The sequence below is a fragment of the Bidens hawaiensis genome, unplaced genomic scaffold (assembly GCF_021521415.1).
Source record: "Bidens hawaiensis isolate Kalapana, Puna unplaced genomic scaffold, B.hawaiensis_p1.1 tig00016760_1, whole genome shotgun sequence".
Lineage (NCBI taxonomy): Eukaryota > Viridiplantae > Streptophyta > Magnoliopsida > Asterales > Asteraceae > Bidens > Bidens hawaiensis.
In genome coordinates, this window is record NW_027492543.1 from 25,912 (window position 1) to 53,449 (window position 27,538).

At 33.9% G+C, this 27,538-nt stretch overlaps 1 non-coding gene and 2 pseudogenes across 1 annotated transcript; all 3 read left to right on the top strand.

Annotated features, from left to right (window-relative positions):
* Positions 1 to 1,109: 1,109 nt before the first annotated feature.
* TRNAS-GCU (transfer RNA serine (anticodon GCU)) lies at positions 1,110 to 1,197 on the top strand. The gene has a single exon. It is a non-coding gene; the product is annotated as a tRNA-Ser (tRNA).
* A 9,109-nt stretch (positions 1,198 to 10,306) lies between these two features.
* LOC143552087 (small nucleolar RNA R71) lies at positions 10,307 to 10,407 on the top strand (annotated as a pseudogene).
* Positions 10,408 to 23,867: 13,460 nt separating this feature from the next.
* Positions 23,868 to 26,251, top strand: LOC143552080 (inositol diphosphatase DSP1-like; annotated as a pseudogene).
* Positions 26,252 to 27,538: the final 1,287 nt, after the last annotated feature.

Genomic DNA, 27,538 nt, shown 5'->3' on the forward strand with positions numbered 1-27,538 from the left:
CCCAACCAGTAGTTAAATTATCTGCAATCAAGACCCAATAAGTAGACATTACATTCGTAGTAGAAAGGAATCGGGAAGTCTTGCTTCGACCATTAAAATAAAATCTTTCTTTTCATTTTGGATTCAAAGATTTCCGATTTCCAATCTTTTACAAAATCCCCAGAACGGATGTTTAGAATCAACCAAGTATTAACAGTCCCCTTATTCTGTTTTGGCTGGGTAAAATTAGGTTGAATTATATCAGCAGAACAGAATAAGAGATTCCGATTCGTTTGCTGATGAGGTGGCACCCGGATTTGAACTGGGGAAAAAGGATTTGCAGTCCCCCACCTTACCACTCGGCCATGCCGCCAAAACGATACACAATAAGAGAAATTTTTACCTTTTTTGTTAGATTACTCAATTTTAGTTTATTGTAATTGCATCCGTTTTTGAATCCTTTTTCTAACTAAACTTATCAAAATTAGAAAAAAACCCTTTTTCCCTCTTGATTGTCCCTTCGATTGATTGTATAGTATCTTAAAACACACAATGCCAAAAATCTTCCCCTCACTTTTCTATTGAAAAATCAAATGTATATTTTCACTCAAAAAAAAAAAAACAAAATTTAAGACAAACGGGATATTCATTGACTGAGAATTCGTCAATGATTCTTGAATTTGAATATAAAATTTGGTTTGCCAAACGACATAAGAAAATACAAATTGACACATACTTGATTTATCCTTTTCTTGATTTATTCTTTTGAATAAAAAATTCTTCTAAATTTCCATTATAACAAAAATGATAAGTATATGTAAACCCCATAACGGATTTTGTTACATGGGTATTATATTGGCTATTTAGAGTATGTTGCCTATAAATAAAAAAATGAAGGGAATTTTTTGTAACAAAAAAAGGCCCGGCTGGGTATTGACCGAGCCAGGCCAAAAAGACACTTCGAATAAAATAAAAGCAAGAAGGTCTTCTTTTTTTATCTTTCTACTTTGATCTTTCGAGCATCTAAATGGAATTGCTAATTCTATAATAACGATAAAGGATGTGAAAGAAATATTTAATTTAATCCTTACGTGATGTGTGATGTAACATAGTAATTATCATTTCAATTGGGAGAGATGGCTGAGTGGACGAAAGCGGCGGATTGCTAATCCGTTGTACGAGTTATTCGTACCGAGGGTTCGAATCCCTCTCTTTCTGTCGATGAATTTCTATTTTTTTCTAGTTAAGTGTGTGGAATAGCTAAAAGAAAATAAAACTATGAAGAAAATTGTAAAATAAAGCAAGAGAAACAATTTATTCTTCACGTCCAGAATTACGTCTTGGATCATTGGATAGGAATCCAAAGATGAAGAGAGAAACAAAGAATATTACTACTGTGTAAACGAAAAGTTTGAGAGTAAGCATTACACAACGTCTAAGATCATTTTTTTGAAAAAGAAAAACGAGAGAAAACAAAAGATAATAGATCCTCCATTTTTATATCACATATCTTATTTTGACACCAAGAAATAAATTCTAAAATAGAAAAGAATGTTCAGAAATTCAAATGAAGTTGTGAAGTTGAAATTTTTCAAAAGAGTCTTTGATTACCATAAATCACTTTCATACCCCCAATTAGATGTTGTAAGCTACCCTAAGCTAATAAGGTATTTCGCCGGAAAGGAAAAAGGATTAAAATCGGGAAATGAGGTGAGCCGGATTTCTCACGGCTATTCGATCATTTCAATGTTTGAATTGAAGGTTCATACTGCCAGACTTATTTGATCTTATCAAATGTTATCATTTTTCTCGAATAAATCATGAATTCTATGAGATATTATTAAAGATCTTATCGAAAACTTACAGCAGCTTGCCAAACAAAGGCTAAAAGAAAAAAAAAACACGGGTATCACTGGCATAACATCTACGATTGGATTAAAAAAAAGCATAGGCTTCGGGCAATTTGGCGAAGAAAAGACTACTCGGATAAAGGGCAGAATTAAGACAGATCAAACTAAAGATATTAAGCATAACAGACATTTTTTTCATTGAGATAATTGCATTTTGATTGAGTTATTGATATAAGGAAAAATGAAGAAAGTAAGGTAGACAAAAAAATCCTTCTTTTTCCACTCAATAAAAAATCCTCCAATTCTCATAGAAGACTAGAAGAAATCATACTTTCATACAATATCTTAATTGAATTACATGTAATGATCAATAAATTAAGTTGAATTCTAGATATACAAATGTCAAAATCCTAGAAACGAATCTATAATATCTATAATAAATTCTATAAAGAAGAAAGGTTTTCTATAGATAGTTGGACTGGAATTGACGAACACTTAATACCAATATTATTCTTTATTAGTATTAGTGTCTAATAAAAATAGAAATGGGGCGTAGCCAGGCGGTAAGGCAACGGGTTTTGGTCCCGCTATTCGGAGGTTCGAATCCTTCCGTCCCAGAGCATATCCCCTGTACCCGAATGCTTCTTTTTGGTTTAAAAAGGTTCTGTTTCACGGTCTAATATTGGATACAATAGTATTCCTCTTTCTTTTTTTATTTTGAATGATTCTTTTCGGAATCATATCTGAATTTTTCACAAACTGAACTAAATCGAGTTCAAATGACATGCAAAAGTAACTAAACCCTTTTGATAAAGATAAGATGAGATGTAGAAAGATTACTTAACCTTAGGTTCAAATATGAAAATACATATAAAAGAGGAAGTGCTTACCCTATAGGTATGTATTGTTATCAGGTATGTATTGTTATCCTATTTCAGTGACAAAAAGTCTTTATATTTTTGTGAAAAAGGGTTTTCATACGTACTTAAAAATGAAAATTTAATATTTAACAATTATATTTATTTTCATTGTTCGATCTATTTAGATTATTTGCTTTACATCATTGAGAATTCCATTCGAAAAGAAAAAAAATATCTTTATTATGATAATCAGATGGAGTCTTTACTGTAAAACTTGGCTCAGATAATGATATAGAGTAAGAAACTTTTTCAATTATAAAGATTTGTAATGATTCTTTATGGATTGAATCTTTGGGAAGTTTTGGAAAGTTGGAATTAGTAAGTCTATCTTATTGAGACACTTGAAGAGGCAGAGTCAAATAGAATTTATTTATTTAGAATTTCTTTTTTTGTGTGATTTCTGTTAGTTATGTTATTTCTCTGTTTAGATTTCTGGATATTTCTGTTAGAAATTTTTTGAGATAGAGATTTATATCAAAATGTTCCATTCATACAAAAAAGCCGGGGTCTTGCTAATATTTATTCATAAAAATATTGATTATCTATGTAGCTGTAGCTAAGAAAAAAGAGAAATAACTATGTCTCTGTACCGACAGAGTCAATGACTATTGATGATTCCATAACTGAATCAATTCCATACCGGTTCGAAATTAGAGGAATTTTATGGTAAAACTTCGTTTAAAACGATGTGGTAGAAAGTAACATGCGACTTGAAGGACACGATCCGTTGTGGATTCTTATTCTTAAATCCACCATTTTATATAGGAATGAAGGTGCTCTTGGCTCGACGTCGTTTTTCTATTCTACTTGAACCCTTCTTTTTTTATTGGGTTGTAATTGTAATGTAAATAGTTTGCGATGGAGCTCGAGTAGAAAGTATTGATTAATTTCTCAGGGCCAACGATCTAGGGTTAATGCCAATCAATAAATTTGAACAACTTCATAAGTATATCTTCGATATAGAAATCGAAAGGATCCGATTCGAGCAAATTTTAAACAAATTTGAAGTTCCAAAAATTTTTGTTGGAACGGCTAAAACGTTTCGATTCACGGTGTATCGTGCATGAATAAACCATCGGTGTGATTCTTTGATTGAAAGAAATCACAAAAAGGGGTATGTTGCTACCATTTTGAAAGGGTTAAGAAGCACTGAAGTAATGTCTAAACCCAATGATTTGAAACCAAGATAAAGGATCCCAGAACAAGGAAACGCCACTTCAATTGTCTCACGGATCCAAATATGGAATCCAAATCTATATTTCCATTTACTACAAATCAAATATAATATTGAATACCGGGACTTTGCAATATTTGATTGATCACAATTCTATAGATTCAATTTACTATAAAAGCTCTTAGAGAAGTCATTAGAGGGATCTGTCCTATCAAAATTGTTTGTTCTTAGATATACTTATGCCTATCGTTTTTCCAAATGAGTCTCACAGATACATATAATTCAGAAGAATATGTTAGTGATTCATACACAACATCTCTTTCCTTTATCAGGGGTCCTACCAATTGATATCTTTCCAAATAATACAAAGTCAATTTCTTGATTTATATCTTCAATTTTTGGAAACTTAGAAAGCTCCTCTACCAAACCTTGATCAATGAACCTACAAAATCCTTCAAATAGTATATTGACTTAGCGGACCTAACACATAAATTAATGACACGAGGTCGAAGACTCGCGCAAAAATAAACCAATTACAACTAAATAGATAGCGGTAAGTGGGTATCGAACACGAGGAGGTTGTGGAAAATGTGTTAATAAGTAGCTTAACAATTAAACTAATATTAAAAAGTAAATGAAAAAAGTAATTTTCAAGTTGATTTTTGATTTGATTTTAAGAACTAAATTAACTAACACGAAAGTTGTAAGCAATTGATCGAGCAAGTATTTCTCTTGGAATTCGTGTTAACACGCAACACTCTTGTTTAAGTTCAATGGATAAATCATAATATCTTGATTTTGTGTAAATGTAATTGTTTGTGATTAATCAAGAACTAAGTACTCGGATTACTAGAACGTGAGGTTGTTACTTGTTAATCAATCAATGCGTTTTTAACCCCTAATTTCTTCTACTAAATCTCAATTTTCAACGACACCAAGAACGTATAGAACGAAACTAGATTGAAACAATATGGACAAGTTACAAAAAATCAAACAAATATCATAATTATACAAACATCACAATTAGATAATCAATCCACGTGCAAGAACGAGAAACAAAAGTGTTTTGTAATTAACCTTGCATCCAAGAGAAATACCAAGAGGAATTAGACACTCTAGGTTTGAGAAATCATCATAACATCAATTATATGCAACGTCAAAAGAATTAAAACACATCAAATAATGATTACCAATCCAAAGAAAATGTTCTCCACTCTCCCAATTCATCTCCCAGTGTTTTTTTGATTGAAAGATATTCCAAAAGTCAAGCCAAAAACGGCCTATTAAAGCCAATCCATCCAGCAGATACAGACGGACCGTGGTCCACGGTCCAGACCGTGGGCCACGGTCACCCATTTCTTCCACGGTACGGTGAGTTCTGCCACATTTCGTTCAGTTGGACCGTGGTCCACGGTGTGCACCGTGGGCCACGGTGAAGCTGGTTCCTGTTTCTGGTTTTCTTCGTATCTCTTTCATTCCAGCTCCATTTTCTTCACCGTTATCGCCTATGATCTCGTAACGTCCTCCTTTTCACTCCTCAAACCTGAAATTACATAATATAGTGTAGTAATCCAAATCCGTGAAATTATACATAAACGCACATGATTTAACTATAATTACTACACTTAAGGGTGGCTCTACAATCCACCCGTTACATCCTCACACTTAAACGTTGCTTGCTCTCAAGCAACACTTGAAATCACAATTTCTTTCAAAACACAACCACCAAACAAACCACAAGCCCGGCTCAGTCAAGTTCCCCAATCATACCCTATTCCCTCATTATTAGAGGTTTGCATTAGTATCACATAGTATTATATTCAAAACATAGAATTTTAGTCAACCTTAACATGCTTTCAGTTTTTATTCACACTTAACACACCGTCACTCATTAACCTTCTTATCGGTGATCATTCCATATTTTTCAACAATACTCAATTCTCCTCGCATACGCTTGTACTACCATCAAATCTCTACCAATTTATGCTTTAACACAAATACAAATCAAGAGGTCTTAAAATGGGTTGTAATGGGGCAAGGTGTAAAGGTATGGAATGGGAATGTTGAAATGACTCACGTGATCCAACCCGGCTTGTTACATCAAAACTAAATAGACAATAAAACAAACTAACAAACTACTATATATACACTACCAACTTGTATCCTAACTCGATACACATCACTTTGGATATTGAATCCCAATCTTTTTTTTTTCATATATTTTTCATTTTTTTTTCAATAAACTTAGACTTGCATATAATCATGAAATCCTTTACTTTCTGTTGATTGATATCAAAACAAATACAATTACAAAGAAAAACCTATCAAGCCGGATCGTCTCAAAACATATATCGGGGTTAATTATACAGGAAGAATAAGTCCAAATAGGTTTACTAAAGGAACCAACCCCCCGCCCCTCTCATTGCCCTCGCTAAATGTGTAATGTATGAGGCCCAACCCCCAAAACCCACACTCGCGCTCATCCCAACGAGGCTTAAACCTAGTTGCCTCTATCACTTTTGTAATTATGCCAAGCTAAGGTCTCGAAATGCATTAATAGCACAAGTTCTAACGGAGAATAACCATTCCATCACCGTTCTTAATTTTCCAAATAATCAAGTGAATATGGATATGTTATGCGGGCTATTATACCGAAAGCATGCTAACCTTGACAAAAATACTCCTCAACCTCATTTGTTTTTAAAAACAACTAAGCAGACTTGACTTTGAGGGAATTATGACCATGAAAAGGGACCAAAACTTTACTCCTGCTATCTTACCACTTTTCAGTGTTTTTCTTTCTATTGTCCTCTTGTTTGTTTTTTATATATTTGAATTTTTAACGAAAAATTTCCCATCCCCACACTTGAGATACATTGCCCCCAATGTATGGTTTTGAGAAAGTAAAAACAAACAAAACACCACCTCTTTCCGACCTGTAACACTAAGCCAAATTTTTCATCCTCCTCCCTTCCACCCAGTAACTAAAACCGAAACACAAAATAAACAACTGTATAAATAATATACAAAACACATGCACCTGACGTGACGGAGTCCTTATAAATAGTAGGGTGGCTGTGGCGGCCCGAAGATGGAGGTCATGAAGTCCAAAAATTTACCAAAATTGAATGCTCTTTCCACCGTTGCTACCTTCTCCCGATGATGGTGGTGGTGGTGCCATCGACTGCATCGGGTCCACCAACATGGAGTGATGCAAGGGCAGTTCGGGATAGCGCACTGAACCGTCATATGGTGGAAGACTTGCTTGAAAAGCTCCTTACCGTCTAGCCCCGGTCCTGTTCGTTAAGAAGAAGGACGGTAGCATGCGGATGTGCATCGACTACCATGAATTGAATAAACTCTCTATTAAAAATCGGTACCGTCTCCCAAGGATTGACGACTTGTTTGATCAGCTCCAAGGAGCTAGTTGGTTCTCGAAGATCGACCTTAGGTCCGGGTATCATCAGTTGAAGATTCGGGAGGAAGATATTCCTAAGACTGCCTTCCGCACTCATTATGGACATTATGAATTCCTCGTGATGTCTTTCGGTTTGACCAACGCACCGACTGCGTTCATGGATCTTATGAACCGGGTGTGTAGGCTGATGCTCGATCGTTCAGTTATTGTGTTCATCGATGACATTCTTGTGTATTCCAAAAGCGAATCCGATCATGCCAGTCATCTCACGGAAGTTTTGGAAGCTCTGCGAAAGAACAAGTTGTATGCGAAATTTTCTAAGTGTTCCTTTTGGTTACGCGAGGTTCAGTTCTTGGGTCATGTTATTAACCCGAGTGATATTTTGGTTGACCCTGCAAAGGTGGAAGCCGTAAACGAATGAGAATCTCCTAAGACTCCATCTGAAATTTGTAGTTTTCTGGGCTTGGCGGGGTATTACCGACGCTTCATTCCTGACTTTTCGAAAATTGCTTCATCATTGACCAAGTTGACTAAGAAGAACGCTAAGTTTTTTTGGGGTACTGAGCAGGAGGAGGCTTTACTCGAGTTAAAGAACAAGTTGACGCATGCCCCGATTCTAGCTTTACCCGATGGCACTGATGATCTAGTGGTTTATTCTGATGCCTCTTACCAGGGGCTTGGGTGTGTTCTGATGCAGCGAGGCCGAGTCATCGCGTACGCCTCACGGAAGTTAAAGCCTCATGAGGTGAATTATCCTACTCATGATTTGGAGCTGGCGGCGGTTGTGTTTGCGCTTAAGTTGTGGAGGTATTATTTGTACGGTGTTCCTAGCGTTATCTATACCGATCATAAGAGCTTAAAGTATTTCTTCGAACAAAAGTAACTGAATATGTGACAGCGTCAATGATTGGAGTTGATTAAGGATTATGATATGGAGATTATGTACCATCCCGGTAAGGCTAACGTGGTAGCCGACGCGTTGAGCCGGAAGGAGAGACCAAAACCTATTCGTGTAAAATCTTATCAGCTTTTTTTTTTTAAACCTGATATTTTGAAGTAGATAGCCAACGTTCAGAATGAAGCTTTACAGGTGGAATGGATTATGTCAGAGCGTATTTGGGGTCAAGAGAAATTTTTGAAAGACGTCGGTGATGTGGTGAAGTATAAGGATGGGCGTTTATGGGTACCGAGGTATAGGGGATTCAGAGGTAAAATTTTGGATGAAGCACACAAGTCACGCTATTCCATTCACCCGGGCGCGACCAAGATGTACCAAGACCTGAAGAAGAATTATCGGTGGCCCGCGATGAAGTTTGAGGTGGCTCAGTACGTGAGTAAGTGTTTGACGTGTCTGCAAGTTAAGGCCGAGCATCAGAAGCCGTTCGGGAAACTTCAGCCTTTGGAAATACCTGAGTGGAAGTGAGAGCATCTTACAATGGATTTTGTGACTAAGCTGCCTCGTACTCCTAGGGGCGGTTATGACACCATTTGGGTAATCGTTGATAGACTGACCAAGAGCGCTCATTTCTTGCCTATACTAGAAACTTTTAATTCCGAGCAGTTGGCCGATGTATTTATTCGAGAGATCGTTTCTAGGCACGGGGTGCCGGTATCCATTGTCTCGGATAAGGATACGCGTTTTACCTCTAGGTTTTGGAAGAAGTTTCATGAGGATATGGGAACCAAATTCCTCATCAGTACCGCTTATCACCCCCAAACGGATGGTCAGTCCTAGAGGACCATTCAGACTCTTGAGGATATATTACGGGCTTGTGTTATTGATTTTGGTGGTAGTTGGGATCGCCACTTACCGTCAATCGAGTTCTCTTATAATAACAGTTATCACGCCACGATTGGGATGCCACCGTTTGAGATGTTGTATGGTAGGAGGTGTAGGACTCCAGTCTGTTGGGGTTCCATTGGTCATAAACAGTTGGGTAGTTTGGAGGTGGTTGAGGCTAAGACTGAGACGCCACGATTGGGATGCCACCGAAGCTTGCAATGGTTTCTCAAAAGTGACATGTTTAGTGGGTTTATTGGTTTCAATTTCTTCATCCTCACTTTCCTTACCTATAATATCCTCCACTTCACCCTCAACCAAACCGGGTGACAAATCCACCTTATACGCTTTACCACTTCTCAACACACTAACATGATTAATAGGAACATTACGAGATGAGTTATGAGAAGAGTTTACCTTGGTGTCGCTTGGCAACTGACCTTTGTTTTTCTTCAATTCTGCCACTTTGGTTGCAAGTTGACCCATTAAAGTGGTTAATGATTGGATGGCCTTATCACGAACTTCATCCTTTTGCATTCGATCTTCATCAAGTTGATTCTTTTTTTGCATGTCTTGTTGCATCAAATTTAACATGTCCATCACTTCATTCCCACTTGATGAACCTTGACCCGAAGACCCACTTTGATTACCACCCGTTCCTTGAAAATGACTTTGATTTCCTTGGTTGAAGTATTGTTGACAAGGAAGAAAGTGGGTTTGAGATGTCCCCTGGAAATTAGGATTGAGTTGAGTTGATTGATTTCCATAACAGAAATTTGGATGATTTCTCAACCTGGGGTGGTAAGTGTTTGAGTTCATGTTATAATTCCAATTACCACCCCCTTGCCCTTTTATTGCATTTACCTCTTCAACTTGTGCTTGCCCTACCGTACACACATTAGCCCCATAACCCAACTCGTTGCAATTTGTATAAACATCAATTCTTTGATTAGTAGTTTGTACCCCCACATCTTCCACGGCATGAACTTGCGGTCTTCCAATTACCGGTCTTGCTCTTCTTGCAGTTTGAGCCTTTCTCTTCGATATGACCGACATTGCTCCAAGAATGCCCAATCATCTTGTTCATAATTGGTACCAAATGTACCATTTGTGATTGGAATTAAGTCCTTTTCATCTTCCGCATTCAACCCCTCATGAAAAGCATTCAACAACTCCTAAAGAGCTATACCATGATGAGGACAATTCTTGATCATCATGTTGAACCTCTCGAATGCTTCATGAAACATTTCCCCCGATTGTTGTTGGAAAGATCTCAAACTTCGTCTTGCATCATTAGTCTTTTGGGCCATATAAAACTCTTCCAAAACCTTTGTTGCATCTCGGCCCAAGTGTAAATTGATGCGGATGGTAATGTGTAGAACCATCTCTTCGCCTTATCCTCCAACGAAAATTGAAATAAAACTAACTTAACCTCATCCGGTGAGAACCCTTGACCCCCGATTGTGTTTCAAATAGAGTCATAAGCCTCAATGTGAAAATAAGGTTCTTCCGTTGCTAGACCCTGATACTTTGGTAAACTTTGAAGCGCATTGGTTCTAACCTCGAATGTTCTTCCTTGGTGCTTTTGAGGAATAACCACCGGATATGGCTTATTGATGATGACCGGTTGAAAATGAGCTTCAATTCCCCTTACCATTTGTCATGCATGTCGTCTTGGTACCCCCAATGGTACTCTTGGTTGGCCCATTTGCCGAAAAATGTGCCTTTGTTGCACATTTTGTTGAAATTGCTGTTGTGCATTGGTTGTTGATATTGCTGTTGTTGTGGAACTTGTTGCAATGGTTGTGGTTGTTGCGGTTGTTCTTGAATAATTGGAGGTCCACCCCATTGTTGCACTTGTTGTTGCGGTTGAAGTTCGGGTCCATACCTGAATTGCCCTTGAATCCTCAATTAACTCCCATCAACTCCACTTGCATATCCTTCTTCAAACAATTCATACACTTCATTGTTATCTCCATAGCATGGCCCACCAAACAAATGCGGGCCCGAACTCTGACCCGGTGAAGTATGGGTTATGGGTGTTGACTGTAAAGTGGGTGTTGTTGGGAGTGAAAAGGTGATTGTTGTGATAAATTTGATGATTGTCTTTGAGTAGGCATAAAACTTGTCAAGGGTAGAAGGTTGATTGGTGGTTGAAAGCTAAATACAACTGAAGTAGGTTCACTTATGGAACTGGTAGTGGTAATGGGTACAGTGGATGGTGGGTTTGGTGGATTAATGGGGTGGTGGCATTGGCGGTAAGGTTTGTTCTGAAGTCATGATTGTGGTGTCAGTGTTCGACTTTGTGTTCTTGGTGACCCAATAATCTTGTTTTCCCTTTGTAGAATCCGGTTCTAATGAAAATTTCTCTCGATTTCAGGATCAAACACTAATGGTGATGAAGACCGAGAGCGTCGTGTATGCATATACCTGTATGTACCTGCACACTAGCACAACCCGCGTAAAACTGACAATAACAATTTAAACAAAAACTACAAAAATAACACACGTTTCACACTACTCCCCGGCAACGGCGCCAAAATTTGACACGAGGTCGAAGACTCGCGCAAAAATAAACCAATTACAACTAAATAGATAGCGGTAAGTGGGTATCGAACACGAGGAGGTTGTGGAAAATGTGTTAATAAGTAGCTTAACAATTAAACTAATATTAAAAAGTAAATGACAAAAGTAATTTTCAAGTTGATTTTTGATTTGATTTTAAGAACTAAATTAACTAACACTAAAGTTGTAAGCAATTGATCGAGCAAGTATTTCTCTTGGAATTCGTGTTAACACGCAACACTCTTGTTTAAGATCAATGGATAAATCATAATATCTTGATTTTGGGTAAATGTAATTGTTTGTGATTAATCAAGAACTAAGTACTCGGATTACTAGAACGTGAGGTTGTTACTTGTTAATCAATCAATGTGTTTTTAACCCCTAATTTCTTTTACTAAATCTCAATTTTCAACGACACCAAGAACGTATAGAACGAAACTAGGTTGAAACAATATGGACAAGTTACAAAAAATCAAACAAATATCATAATAATACAAACATCACAATTAGATAATCAATCCACGTGCAAGAACGAGAAACAAAAGTGTTTTGTAATTAACCTTGCATCCAAGAGAAATACCAAGAGGAATTAGCCACTCATGGTTTGAGAAATCATCATAACATCAATTATATGCAACATCAAAAGAATTAAAACACATCAAATAATGATTACCAATCCAAAGATAAAGTTCTCCACTCTCCCAATTCGTCTCCCAGTGTTTTTTTGACTGAAAGATAATCCAAAAGTCAAGCCAAAAAACGGCCACTTAAAGCCAAGCCGTCCAGTAGTTACAGACGGATCGTGGTCCACGGTCCAGGCAACGATCACCCATTTCTTCCATGGTACGGTGAGTTCTGCCACATTTCCTTCAGTTGGACCGTGGTACACGGTGTGCACCGTGGGCCACGGTGAAGTTGGTTCCTGTTTCTTGTTTTCTTCGTATCTCTTTCGTTCCAGCTCTGTTTTCTTCACCGTTTTCGCCTATGATCTCGTAACGTCCTCCTTTTCACTACTTAAACCTGCAATTACACAATATAGTGTAGTAATCCAAATCCTTGAAATTACACATAAACGCACATGATTTAACTATAATTACTACACTTAAGGGTGGCTCTACAATCCACCCATCACATCCCCACACTTAAACGTTGCTTGCCCTCAAGCAACACTTGAAACCACAATTGATTTTAAAACACAACCACTAAACAAACCATAAGCCCAGCTCAGTCAAGTTCCCCAATCATACCCTATTCCCTCATTATTAGAGGTTCGCATTAGTATCACATAGTATTATATTCAAAACATAGAATTTTAGTCAACCTTAACATGCTTTCAGTTTTTATTCACACATAACACACCATCGCTCATTAACCTTCTTATCGGTGATCATTCCATATTTTTCAACAATATTCAATTCTCCTCGCATACGCTTGTACTACCATCAAATCTCCACCAATTTATGCTTTAACACAAATACAAATCAAGAGGTCTTAAAACGGGTTGTAATGGGGCCAGGTGTAAAGGTATGGAATGGGAATGTTGAAAGTGACTCACGTGATCCAACCCGGCTTGTTATATCAAAACTAAATAGACAATAAAACAAATTAATAAACTACTATATATACACTACCAACTTGTATCCTAACTCGATACACATCATTTTGGATATTGAATCCCAATCTTTTTTTTTCATTTTTTTTTCAATAAACTTAGACTTGCACATAATCATGAACGCCTCTACTTTCTATTGATTGATATCAAAACAAATACAATTACAAAGAAAAACCTATCAAGCCGGATCGTCTCAAAACATATATCGGGGTTAATTATACAAGAAGAATAAGTCCAAATAGGTTTACTAAAGGAACCAACCCCCCGCCCCTCTCATTGCCCACGCTAATATGTGTAATGTATGAGGCCCAACCCCCAAAACCCACACTCGCGCTCATCCCGACGAGGCTTAAACCTAGTTGCCTCTATCACTTTTGCACTTATGCCAAGCTAAGGTCTCGAAATGCATTAATAGCACAAGTTCTAACGGAGAATAACCATTCCATCACCGTTCTTAATTTTCCAAATAATCAAGTGAATATGGATATGTTATGCGGGTTATTATACCGAAAGCATGCTAACCTTGACTAAAATACTCCTCAACCTCATTTGTTTTTAAAAACAACTAAGCAGACTTGACTTTGAGGGAATTATGACCATGAAAAGGGACAAAAACTTTACCCCTGCTATCTTACCACTTTTCAGTTTTTTTCTTTCAATTGTTCTCTTGTTTTTTTAAAAATTTTTGAATTTTGAACGAAAAATTTCCCATCCCCACACTTGAGATACATTGTCCCCAATGTATGATTTTGAGAAAGTAAAAACAAACAAAACACCACCTCTTTCCGACCTGTAACACTAAGCCAAATGTTTCATCCTCCTCCCTTCCACCCAATAACTAAAACCGAATCATAAAATAAACAACTGTACAAATAATATACGAAACACATGCACCTGACGTGACGGGGTCCTCATAAATAGTAGGGTGGTTGTGGCGGCCCGAAGATGGAGGTCATGAAGTCCGAAAATTCAAAAAAATTGAATGCTCCACTTCCGCCGTTGCTACCTTCTCCTGATGATGGTGGGGGTGGTGGTGCCATCGACTGCATCGGGTCAACCCACATGGAGTGCTGCAAGGGCGGTTTGGGATAGCGCACTGAACCGTCATATGGTGGAAGAGATGTGTAACGTATAAATCCGACCTGATGGTTAAGATTTGGATATTTTGCTTTATTTTCTTGGTGTTTCGTATAAATCCTTAGACTTTCTTTGCGCGATAATACGGTATTATCCGACTTGATTGTTTAGGTCTTATACAACTTCAACTTATTTTATCTTTTTATTTTGTTAAAATGGAACCATATCTGCGTGTAGTAATACCGATCTTAAGGGAAAATTTTAACTTTCTGCTTTGTTTTCTATTTGTTATTTTTGTATGAGTCACAGCTAATCATTTCAAGAAAGGAAAAATATGTACATGTGAAATCACTATATAAAAGATATTAAAATTGTGTCTGATAAGTGGGATCCACATAAGATTTGTGCTTAATTGAACCTTAATACGTATCGTAAAGTTATTGAAGGATCTATATAAAGTTTAAAAAGGACATTTATATTTGCAATCATCGTTTGGTTATGTGCATAATGATGTCAAAATTGAAGTTTAATTTAGGACGTTACTAGTCAATATGATCCCATGTCGTGATCTTTCTCACAAAAATATGTACTATTTATGTTTACAGTTTTAATTTCTTTTCGTTATTTTGAGAAAAATACAAAAAGATTTTAGGTGTGTTTTGATATAAATTTTGAAAAATCAAAAATATTTTGGGTGTGTTTTAGCATAAAGTTTGTAAACGCCAAAAAGATTGTTCTTTCCAATTTATTTTTGATCTTCCGACAAGCGATATACATTTTCAAATGTTTTTGCCGTGTTACAAAAAAATGTTTTCACCATTACACATTATTGTTTATACTATTTGTACTCAGATGCTAAATCAAGATAAACTTTACGGTTTATTGATGGAATGTGTTGATTGACAGTAGTTTTGAAAGAGTGATGATTATTCAATCCTTGAATCTTCTCAAGATGGTGAATTTAAGGTATGGCAGGGTATTCGTGTTAAGGGGGAGTGAAGATGCTGATCGTGTGTAGAAGATTGATGCTGATAAAGATTGGAGACGTACAACTAATGCCAAAGGAGAGTTTGTTAGTGCATTTTCTTCATGGCATTATATGTATAAAGACACACGTGAAGACCAACTGAAAGCGACAAAGACTAAAAGTTAAACGAACTTCAGCAATTGTCAAGGAGGAGTCTATTAGCACATGAAATGTGACAAGTGCAGGGAGTTGAACCAGCGAGTCGCTTTGTCTTTGTATAAGATGCATGCATATAAGGAATGAGATCAAGTTAACAAATGGAAGCATGCAACATAACCATTGTGCATGTCTAATGGTTAACGAATGTGGCAATCGTGCAACGAATGAAGTGTGATTCGAATGAATGCATGAGTAACGAATGTGAGATCAAAGCCAAAAGAATCAGCATGTCAGTTTAAGTATGAATGAGCAAGCATGGGAGCATGTAACGAATGAGCTGATTAGTTAAATGAATGTGCAATGGCATTGGAATGCAAATCAACGAATGAGGGATCATTAGTAACGAATGTGTTGATCTAGTAACGAATGAGTGTTGTCTTAGTATAAATAGTTCACATTGTGTTTAAGTAGTTATAATAGTTGATATTTTACGAGACACCGATCTGTGCCAAAACTCTGCCGAAATTTCCAATGAACTTCAATGAGTTATTATTTACATCACTTTTACGTACTCGGTCGGTTTTGTTCATCGATTAGTACCGAAGCGCACCGAAACAAACACAGTGCATTATCGGTTCCGTAGATCAATATAGAGTTATCCTATCCTCATCGAGAAAAACAAACACAACCCATTATATTTCAACAATCAGAAGCAATCAATCATTCCTCAACATCAATTTTGATTCCAACTACTTGAAATCAAGATTTGTATCAAATCAGTTGTCAATACTTATTGAGTATATGTTTTTGCATCGATTTACATGATCATTCGATTTTAGCACTAAAATTATAAGTTTAGAAGATTACCTCGTGATTTGAACGACCTGATGCAAAATTTTGTAAGAAAACGCTGACACACCGAAGAACAATTAGAAACTCTAATAGATATTCGATCTATTTATAACCATAAGCTAATTTTGCTATAAATGGCATATTAAATTTTTGACCAGCTTCTAAATGTTTTTGTTAGATATTAAACCTCATCTATCATACATATTGGAAACTGCAGCGTGTAAGTATGTTTATACCCAAACATATGCAGCGTGTAAGCTGTTTTCAAATTATACAGCGCATAACTTATACGCCGCATAAGTTGAAAAACTTATGCGCTGCATAAGTGCATTTTTTAGTTTTTATCCGATTCAATGATTCATACCCATGCTTTTATTCAGGTACAAATTAATTTCCTTGAATAAACAAAATAATAACTTAAGTAGCTTAATTTTGAAAAAATTCTGTATCTCAAATTCAATTTAATGACCTTGAAGATAACAGATAAGCGTTTTTGTCATTTTGATAAGATTTTGAAACTCCGCACAGCTCATCCTTCATGAAAAAAATTACCCAAGAGATAGTTCACTCATACATTAAGAGTCGAAACTAAATAAAAAAAATAAAATCTTTTTTGGTTTTATGAGAAGCAATAAAGACAATAAACAAATGAACTTTAAGCTATTTTCAAACATGTAAACATTTACATATTTTTGTGAGTTTGAGCAGCGAATCATATTGACCAAATTGCCCTTCTGGCACAGTTTTATTTTCAGCTTTATTATGACTAGTGTTAAGTCAGTCATTGGTATTGTTGTCCAGTTAAACCTTCCAACAAATGTTTCAGAAATTTCTGTGATATGTTTTAATTTGGTTCAATTAGGCGCAGAATATCAAGAACTATCGATCTAATCTTGATTCAGGCGTATTTTAATTTTTACCATGTCACTCCAACTTGACTTAAACCGTAGAATCAGTAGATCAAAATATTTTTATTTTTAAACAAGCATACTAGCAAATAATCCCCACTACAAGATAACCCCCATTATTAAGCAATACCTCAAGGTCCTTTCCCATGGATGAGTATGCATGATTTCATCTGTCGGGTTGCATACATTATGTCCCTTATGGTCCGTTTCTTAATGGTAATAAGACGCGAGCAAGGGGACAATGTATGACTAACAACGTGTTTTGATCAAGTCAGTAATGAATTAGTACAATAAAGTACTTGTGTGATCAAGTTTAATGACTTATTGGATGATAAACTGCGGGTTCGCTTTTTTAAGTAAGTTTAATATTCATCGAAATGTATACCCAGATGATAAACCGCATAAAAACCCAATGGAGCCCGGAACCTTAAAGCATCCCATCAATACAGGATTTAAGGCCATAAGACCATACATTGTTGAAGCGTTAACCATTAACCAATACCTTAGCTTCTTGTAAATTTGTAACACTTTTAAATGATCATTTTGACTAAAAGGCTTGAGTATGACAGGCTATTACATTTCTGCCTTCATTATCAAGACTTTGCTAGAAACTAACACCCTTTCAATTTGGCAATTTAGGTTTATATCACAAACTTTTTCATACTTGTTTATTTAAAGGCCTACCAATGCACTGATGCAATTAAGCATTCAACCATTTTTCTTACTATTTACCGGACTTGGGACCAGGTAATCATTGTACTATCATCTTTCCTTTTTGCTTCAAAAACTCATTTTCTGATGAGCAAATAATTTTTAATATATTTGCTTTTTTAGTATGTTTTGAATGTTTTTGACCTTTTCAAATATTTGAATGTTTTTGGCTTTTCTAAAATAATTTTCTCCCCCTAAAATCAAAAACATTATCAAAAATAAACTTGACTGTTTGATGTGGTCTACAGATATTTCTAGATCACTTTTAGTTAATCACAATAGCAGCCATAATAACAAGAATAAACAGTTAAGCAATCCAAGATGGACATAAAAAACAAACCGTAATAAGCTCCATCTTTCCTAAATTTCCTATGTATGCCCCACCCTCCTATTAATTTGACAGTGTCTTACAACACCTATGCTCCAATGATAAGACATTATGAATTGTGGGAGCCCCCGCACATACAGTTTAAGAAAAAACTGAGAAATTCAAGCCCGCTTGGTCTTGGACCTTATGACATTTTCAAAATTCTCAACTGTTTTAGGAGTTTCAGACAAATTTGTGACAACTGAATACTTGCTGTCTGAACACTTAGAATTAGCATTTAAAAATTTTGAATTTTCTGAAGTTTTGGATTTTACAGATATGGCAATGTTATCCGAACTTTTAGAATAAGACTCTTTCTCAACAAAATCTTGTTTGGAATTTACATTTGAGTCTTTTTTTTAATGATCCAATGATATAGCATTGATTTGGATATTTTCACGTAAAATTTCAAATTCTCAAACCGTTTAACATCAAAATCTTTCAAATCAACAACCTCAACAAATTTAGGTTTTATTTTGAATTTGAATTGACATGTGAGCTTTTATTTTAAATTTTGGATTTTGACATTTTTGTTTTTCCTTTTTAAGACTTTCCTAGTTGATTTTAAATGTAAAAACATCTGATTTTAGAGTGTAAACAAACTTAGGATTATTCCAAGAATGTTCCTTATTTTGTTTACATTTATATTTGTGAATAAAAAAATCCTTATTGGTTTGATTTCGATACTGGAATTTTTTTATCACTTTCAGATGTTGTACCATGTATGAATTCAACCTTATTAAACAATTTTTGGTGGTAACCTTGATCGTGATTATAACGATCAGGGCACGCAAAGAACACATGTCCTACTTCGTTACAGTTAAAACATCTCCTCTGATCAACAAACTTTCTAACCTAAGGGTTTTGAATACGATCATGCCCAATTGCTTCCAATTTTATTGGCTCATGGAAATTAGGGTTTGAACTTACTTATATCCTAAACCATGATCAATATAACCATAAACAACTTCCAAAGATACTTCATCTAAAGTCAAACCAAAAGAGTTTCTTGAGGAAACACCACAAACGATAAGTGATGGCTAAATTGATTTAGGTCAAGGTTTTACAATGATTAGGGATGGTTTAAATAAGAGGGATTGACTTATTGCACAAGAAATTGTTAGTAATTGCAAAAATATCAAAACAAAAGGAAATTGACATAATTAACGAAATTAGACCAATTACGTATTCCTTACTCTAATAAATTTGGTGGAGTATGCTTTGGTATGATGCCAAATCATATTCTAGATGATTTCTAAGAAAGATACACAAAATCGGCTTCCAAAATTAACGAAAAAAAATAAACAAGTCATAATCGGGTTTTTGGTTGTATCTGATGGATTCCTCGTGCGGCGCGAGGGAGCAGGGGTGTTTCTCCATGCGGCGCGAGGAGGGGGTATGTGACCAAAGTTTTTTTTAGACAATTTTAGCACCTATACTTCTAAAAATGCGTTTTTGAGCCAAAATAAGCGATTTTAATGGTTTCTAAGAGTTGTTTGATGATTTTGAAAGTTATGGGGACATAAAATAAGTTAAATCAAGTTAAATGCTAATAAATACAAGATTTTATTAATACGAAATATTTGAATTATATTCCTGGTTCTGGTAAACATAAACGAATATAAATATGAAAGATCCGAGATGTAACAGTCAACATTGGTGTTCTACTGGTGGTAGTTAACGATAGTGTTCAAGTGGTGATGGTGGTGGTGTTGTTAGGTTGGTTTCCAGCCAAAAACATTTTTCCAGCGACTGGCGGTGTTAGTATTATGTTAGTCGCAAATCGTTGGGAGCAAATATGTTAAAAGATGGGATCCCCGGTGGTCATTTCATTAGTTGGGACTGTTATTTGCCAATAGTCAATAGTTGGAATTATTTAAATCCAATTTTCCTTTTAAGAACCATGTCATATTTATGTGTTAGTGTGGTGCTTGCCACTCATAATTATGGTGGTGAGTTTAAATCCACACAAATGGTTAATTACTAGTTTACTAGGTTAGATCCCGTGTTACACATGGATGAAAATATATAAAACTTTATATATATATATATATATATATACATTTTTATGAATTGTAAACGACAGATAATCTAGCATTATTAATATAAGGTATCACATTGTTGTTTTAATTAAAAAATCCAACATACAAATAAAAAAAGAGAGAAATAACAATTTAAAACATATTTCTAAGTTATACCATGAAATAAGAAAAGACATATTAATTAAAACTCCATCATGTACTGTAATCATATGTTGTAAGCTATGAATCGTAAACATATAGATGTTGTAACATAAGTTGTGTGTTATAAAAACTATTTTAATTGAAATTATAAAACATATTAGTACACAACATAAAGAATGCTACAAATATGAATATAATAATGAGATATAACAATTATAAGTTTGATTAAACCGTTTAATAAAGCAACAATAAAATCTAAACTTCATGACTTAAACCACCATTTCAATCAAACATCCATACATCCAGTCCAAACGTTCATAAATAATTTCCAAAATCCAAAAAAAATAAAATAATAAAGTCTCAAAATTTTAGAAAATAACAATGAAGGCAATTAATTGCCTTTGTTATTCAATAAATGGTGATTATAACCATTTATTTTTAAATATTCTCCAACTTATAAGTTAATGTTTAAAATTAAATTGCTTAGTAGGTGGATAAATTATTTATAGAAATTGTATTCTTGGCATCATATGCGAATAACCTAGTTAAATGACATATGAAAAAGATATGTTGCTTTAATAGTATAGTAAGATTTAGTAAAATGCAAATGTCATATTTATATAAAAAATGATATCTTTACATAAATTATGAGACATTAAATTGTTAGTTTAATTCAAATACAAAACCATACAAATACTAACAAAGATAAATAAAAAGTTAAAACATCTTTATAACTTATAACATGAGAACAAAAAACACATATTAATTGAAAGTTAGTCGTCTAATTAAATCGACATCCGAAATGTCATGCCTCATACACAATAACTGAAATATAACAAAAATAAACATTGTGTAAATTTCAACACAGATACATTAGAAAAAAAAATAAACAATTAGTGATAATAAAATTAATTAATAAAAAGAAAAACTTTACATAGACATAATTGAAGAAAACATACCTTGATGGTGTTTATGTTATCTAAAGTAATTTGGAACCAGTAAAATGCTAAAACATATAAATACAACACGTCAAATTAGTTACAAATTCAAACAATACCCCAATTTATATCCTAAATTACTGCAAAATTAATAATAATGAAACTCGTATTTGAATTAGTTACAAATTAAATATTTTGTTAATTCGATTGCATATATAAGTTGTTTCAAAATATTTTGATTTTAATAATATCTATAAATAATTTTGAATGAATAGTAATGAAAGCTTTCATTCTATTTTGAAAAATATTTATTTTATGGTGAAAGCGTTTAAAACTTAATGAGTTAGTCAAACCTATAAAACAAACATTTATTTCAAAAATTTAAGAGTTTTGAAAGAGCATTTAAACAATTTATAAGATATAAATATTTGTTTCTAAATTTATAAAGGTAATTGATTAGGTGTTTAAACTTTTAAACTTAATATATTTAAATAAAGTCAGCTACTATAAAATGAAATATTTAAAATTTTTAAAATGAATTATGATTTATTTTTTGTGTGCACTGATTGATAAATGCTCGTCAAATCAATTACTATTGTTTGACTAATATTATACCAAATAAAGGAATGTGTTAAATATAATAAACTAATATTTTAATTATTATAAAAGTTAGGTTCCTATCCATATATAATAAGATTTTCAAATTTTAAATTGATAGGTCATAAAAATAAATTAATATTACTGAAACTTGGAAAAAGATGTATTAGGAACAAAAATCACAATATATAAACATAATAATTTTAACTAACAAACATATTAAACATCATATCGATTAACCAATAATTTAAAAAAACTCATACCTTTAAACCCTAAATGGATTAAAACATAAATCGATTAATAGGAATAGATTAAATATCAAATCTATTAACCGTTAGTATAAAAAATCATGCAATAAAACCCTAAATCTAATAACAGTGAATCAATTTGATATTGTTATTCACAAAAATCGATTAAACACTAAAAATATAAATCATACCTGATAATTGCAAACGATGAACATATTTGATATTGTTTGGATTATGAAACTAACAAATCATGAAGAACCAGTTATAGATGAGGCGAATAATCTGGTTACAAACGATGAGGAGCGTTATGATTTTTGAACGAAGCATGTGCATTTTAAAGAAGAAACGATGAACAATTCAAACCTAGTAAATTTAATATGTTTTTTTAGTACTAACAATAATTAGAATAATTAATATCATAATTACATTAATAAGTTACAAAAATATAAAAGTCAATATCATTGATTAAAATTTTATTGTGAATATATGAAAATTAGATTTATGGAAGGTTGATGACATGGAAGCCTATGTGGACAACCTAGTTGAAGGACATGTGAACAAAATTGTATTGTTTTAACATATTAGTTAGATTAGATAAATTATAAATTTTAAAATTTTAGTTGGGATGAATAAACATTGCATTTCAACAATTTTTATTTGTTTTAAAATTTTTGAAATTGAAAACAATGAATTATTTATTTTGTTCTCTCTATTCTCTTAGTAAAATGTTTATACACACACACTAGATGGTGCACATGCGATGCAGCGGAAAACACATACCTTGGTAATCACATAACATGCTAAATTTCTTTGAATGGTAAAAACTATAGTAATACAATACACAAATTAAAGAGAATAAAATGTTTGTTTTTATGACATAATTTAATATATATATATATATATATATATATATATATATATATATATATATATATATTATTAATGTATGAAAAAAAATATAGCAGTTTAAAAATCAAGAGAGAGTGAGGATACGTTTAAGAATGAAATTTAAAAAGAAATATATGGGTAAAGATTTGTGTGTAAAATTTTAACTTACTTTTTGATCGTGGATGGATGTAATATGCACTCTTTGACATACAAAAAGGGTTATATCTTTTAGACACATTCATCATCCAAGAATTAAAAAATATTTACAATTTTATCTCATTATCTTTATCAAATTTTGGTTATTTAGAAATAATCACATGCTTGTCGTCTCATCTTTACCATGTTAAGTTCATTTTAAATCAACTTCTTCCATGATTTTTAAGCAGGAAAAAATTTTCCATATATTAACATTTTATTAAAAACAATTACACCATAAAACGATCATTTTATTCTTTTTAATTTGAGTATGGTATTACTACAATTAAAATAACATTTTTCATGATTACCCGTGTGTGTTTTACAACGCATCGCATAGACACCTCCCTGCGTGTATGTGTGTGTGTGTATTATGTGCATGTATGTGTACCATCAATATATAGCACCGCCCAAAGAACATAGTCAAACAAAAAACTGAAAAAGTGTGAACAATCGAGTCTCTTTTGGCTTGAAACACCATGAAAGCTGAAAGCTCTACACCCTCCGTGTTCCATGCAGTTGGAGCTGATGAGGAATTTTCAGGTGAGAAAAAGAGGGTGTGTAATGATATGACTATTGAACGGAAAGAAATTATGTCCGATGATGTGCACATTCCCCGATGAATTTTTCCGTGGTTGATGACGGAATCTTCAGGTCAGGATTACCGGACGCCACTAACTTATCATTTTTGAAAACTTCGCTCAATCATGTAAGTCAATGATCTTCTAGATTTTCTTTTGATGATTATGATTTCTTACTAATAGAATAGTTTGGGGATTTATAATTACGAAGATATTTGTGCCCAGAACCTTATCCGGAAGAGAATTTTGAGTTCCTCATTGATCATTCAATTCAACTGCATAACTTCGGAATTCAGAAATCTAAGGTCCGTGATGAGCCTACAATGATATTATTCTCCTCTCTCTCTCTCTATATACATATGTGTGTGTGTGTGTGTGTGGCAAAGTATAATGAAAACCCACTTGAGTTGTGAAAACCCGTAAAAACCTTATGTAGCATCGTTTTTTTTGTTACATGTAATATATGTTCTTACATTTAATACAAAACATCGAAAACATAAAAAATGTTTTTCTATTTTTTTTACATTTTTGTTACTAATTTTTATTTATGTTTTCATGAGAGAGAAAGTGTAAATTAACTTTAACATTTTTTATTAACTTTAATTTTGGACCACAAGATTTAATCTTTAATTAAAAATATGTGGTTGAGAATGAGTTTTTAGAGTTTTCATAACTCAAGTGGGTTTTTATTGTTAGCTAACCCTATATATATATATATATATATGGTTGAGTTTATTAGGTAACTACTAAAAAACGAGGAACCCGGGAGCTATGTGTTTTGCATGTAAAAAAGTTTCTAAGAAAAATTAATTTTTACATGTAAAAATCCATTATTACACAACTTTTTTTTTTGGAGATTTTGTATCAACATATTTAGAAGTCGTTTAATGAAAATAAATCAAAATAAAAACAAAAAAGTAAAACAATAAATTAATTTTTTTTTGTTAGGATACTCTACATGTGTTTATATGCAAAAGCTTCAAAAACAATTATAAAAAATGAATTTTTTTACATATAAAAATGTGTTTTTATGAGATTTATACATATATAACTGATTGTTCTTCGATTTCCCACTTTTTATGGTTCTCTAATAAACCTCCCATTATATATATTCATTTAGTTTGATTTATTGATTTCGCGTCCAAATGTAACTCTTCAAGGATTAGTGATGATAATTAATTAGCTTAAGTGCCTCATTTGATAGCATTATGCTCTCCACATTAGTTAATTTCAAAATCTAGCTTTTGATTATATTCCACATCTAGGAGATGCTACAAATTGATAACTTGGGTAATTAATTTCAAAATCTTGCCTACACAACATTACTATGTTCCACTCACCCCATGTATGCTAGTTGTAGTTCATTAGGCAATCCGCGGGTGGTCTCGTTGAGAGCAATCCTATTATTTTTTGTATTATGGGTAAGGCTTGTCATCATTCAACCTTCTCATAGCCTTGCTATGATTGAGAATTTACTGGATACATACATACATATCAATGACCGTGTAATAATGCAACATGACGCAGCTATGGTGGTCCTTGTTTTTGCACTAATGATAGAGGTACTAGTCAACACCTAACAAGACCGACTAGCATCGCTCATGTAGACAACTAAAATAGGAAAAGAGATAAAATTATCATCATCAAATAACAAATAGAAGGTAAAACTATTTATACTTTTTCAATTATGATTTAAGATGGATAAGTTTAATGTAGAGATTCTTAACATTTAATTAATAATAACGCATTTTAGGATATGATGATATTATCTAATTTTCTTATTTTTTAATTAAATGATTTATGTGACTAGGATCCTTGCATGGAGATCCAAGAGAAAAATATCCGTAGAGCTCTAAATGTTCTCATGGGTACGAAAATTTGAGTATTATTTAATTATATTGGTTATGTCAAAAAAATAAAAAATAAAAAATAAAAAAGAAACTGAAGCTTCTTCATATCAGATAAAGAAAAGCATCCTGTGCTCATCCATTGCAAGCATGGAAAGGTTTCTTCTAAACTACATTCTGGCCAGTGGTTTATGTTTTTAAGATTTATTAATTCTTGTGAAAAATTGGCTAACTAGTGTATTTATTCGGGCTTGGCTTCAGCATCGAACGGGTTGTCTTGTTGGGTGCTTCAGGAAGTTGCAAAATTGGAGCATGAGCACAATCTGTGAAGAGTACAAGCAGTTTGCTGGTAACAAGTCTAGGATTGCTGATCAAATCTTTGTGGAGACGTTCGACATTTCTGGCTTCTCGTCGTCGTTCTTAAACAAGAAATAGTTTGTCTATGTTACTTTCGTAAAGAGTAGTTTGATGTTTTGAAAGTTGTTTCCTTCGGATATGACATAGTTTCATTAACAATCGAGACGGGAACTGTTTGTTTTTGTGTATTTTCTCCCTCTAGCCACCTTTTCGATACATTGTACTTCCATGTGCACAACGGAAGGTAAAGTCTTAGTTTGGGAGGCGTTACCTAGTATAGGTAAAAAAAAAATGTTAACCGAATCGTACCGAACCGTTTTGAAACCGATTGACTAGGAACCGTTTGGAACCAATTGTAACCTTAGGTTTATGACTGGTTTTGCATATTCAGATAGGAATCAGTTTGAACCACTAGTTCGTGAACTGATACAAGGAACCGTTTCTTTGATCAAGTTCAAACAGTTTCCTAGAACGGGTGTGAACTGCTAGAGATGAACTAATCGTTACCAAACAACTTTCTAGCCATTTTTTTTACCGTTTGAGACTGATTTTGGATATGTTTATGGACCATATTACCCATATGTTAGTATAAATAGGTGTTCGTTGTTTCGGTCAGTCACAACACTCAAATGGCCCTCAAGCAATCTCAATCATCCGTTAATGTTGATTCATCAACAACCGAATCCCAAGTTGTCAAATATTTTGTCAAAACATCGAAACCCCAATCTAAACATTTTGATTTATGCGAGATGTCAAACGGTGTGACATCTTGGGTGATCGACTCATTTCATGGCAATGCAAGAAATGCGGCAAGTAGCACTCCAGCTCAAGATCAATCATCTCAAGTTGTCAAATATGTACATCTCGGTCCAAGAAATGCGGCACATTTTTCAAACCTGGGTAAAACTCAACTATGAAAAAACATGTAAAAACATTGAACGAAGACAAGTAGCACTCCAGCTCAAGATCAATCATCAATAGCGTGCGATTGAAATCTTTGGATTTTGACGTTAATATGGTTTGTGATCGATTTGTCAAGTTCATGATTCAAGAGGGTTCGCCATTTTACCACGTCGACAACCCACATTTGAAAAGTCTATAAAAGATACTCTCCAACCGCTTTACAATCATATAAGTCGCTCACCTCTTAGACGATATTGTTTAAAACTATGGAAAGATGCAATAAAAAGATTTTGTTTTAGGATATGTAAATTTACAAACTGTTGTGAACTTAACTACCGATGTTTGGCCACTCATCACAATTTACCAAAGTCGTACCTTTGCTTTACCGCCCAATGGGTAGATGCCAATACGTGGTAAATGTCGAAATGTACGATTGCTTTTGAAATTTTTGAATTCCAGCAT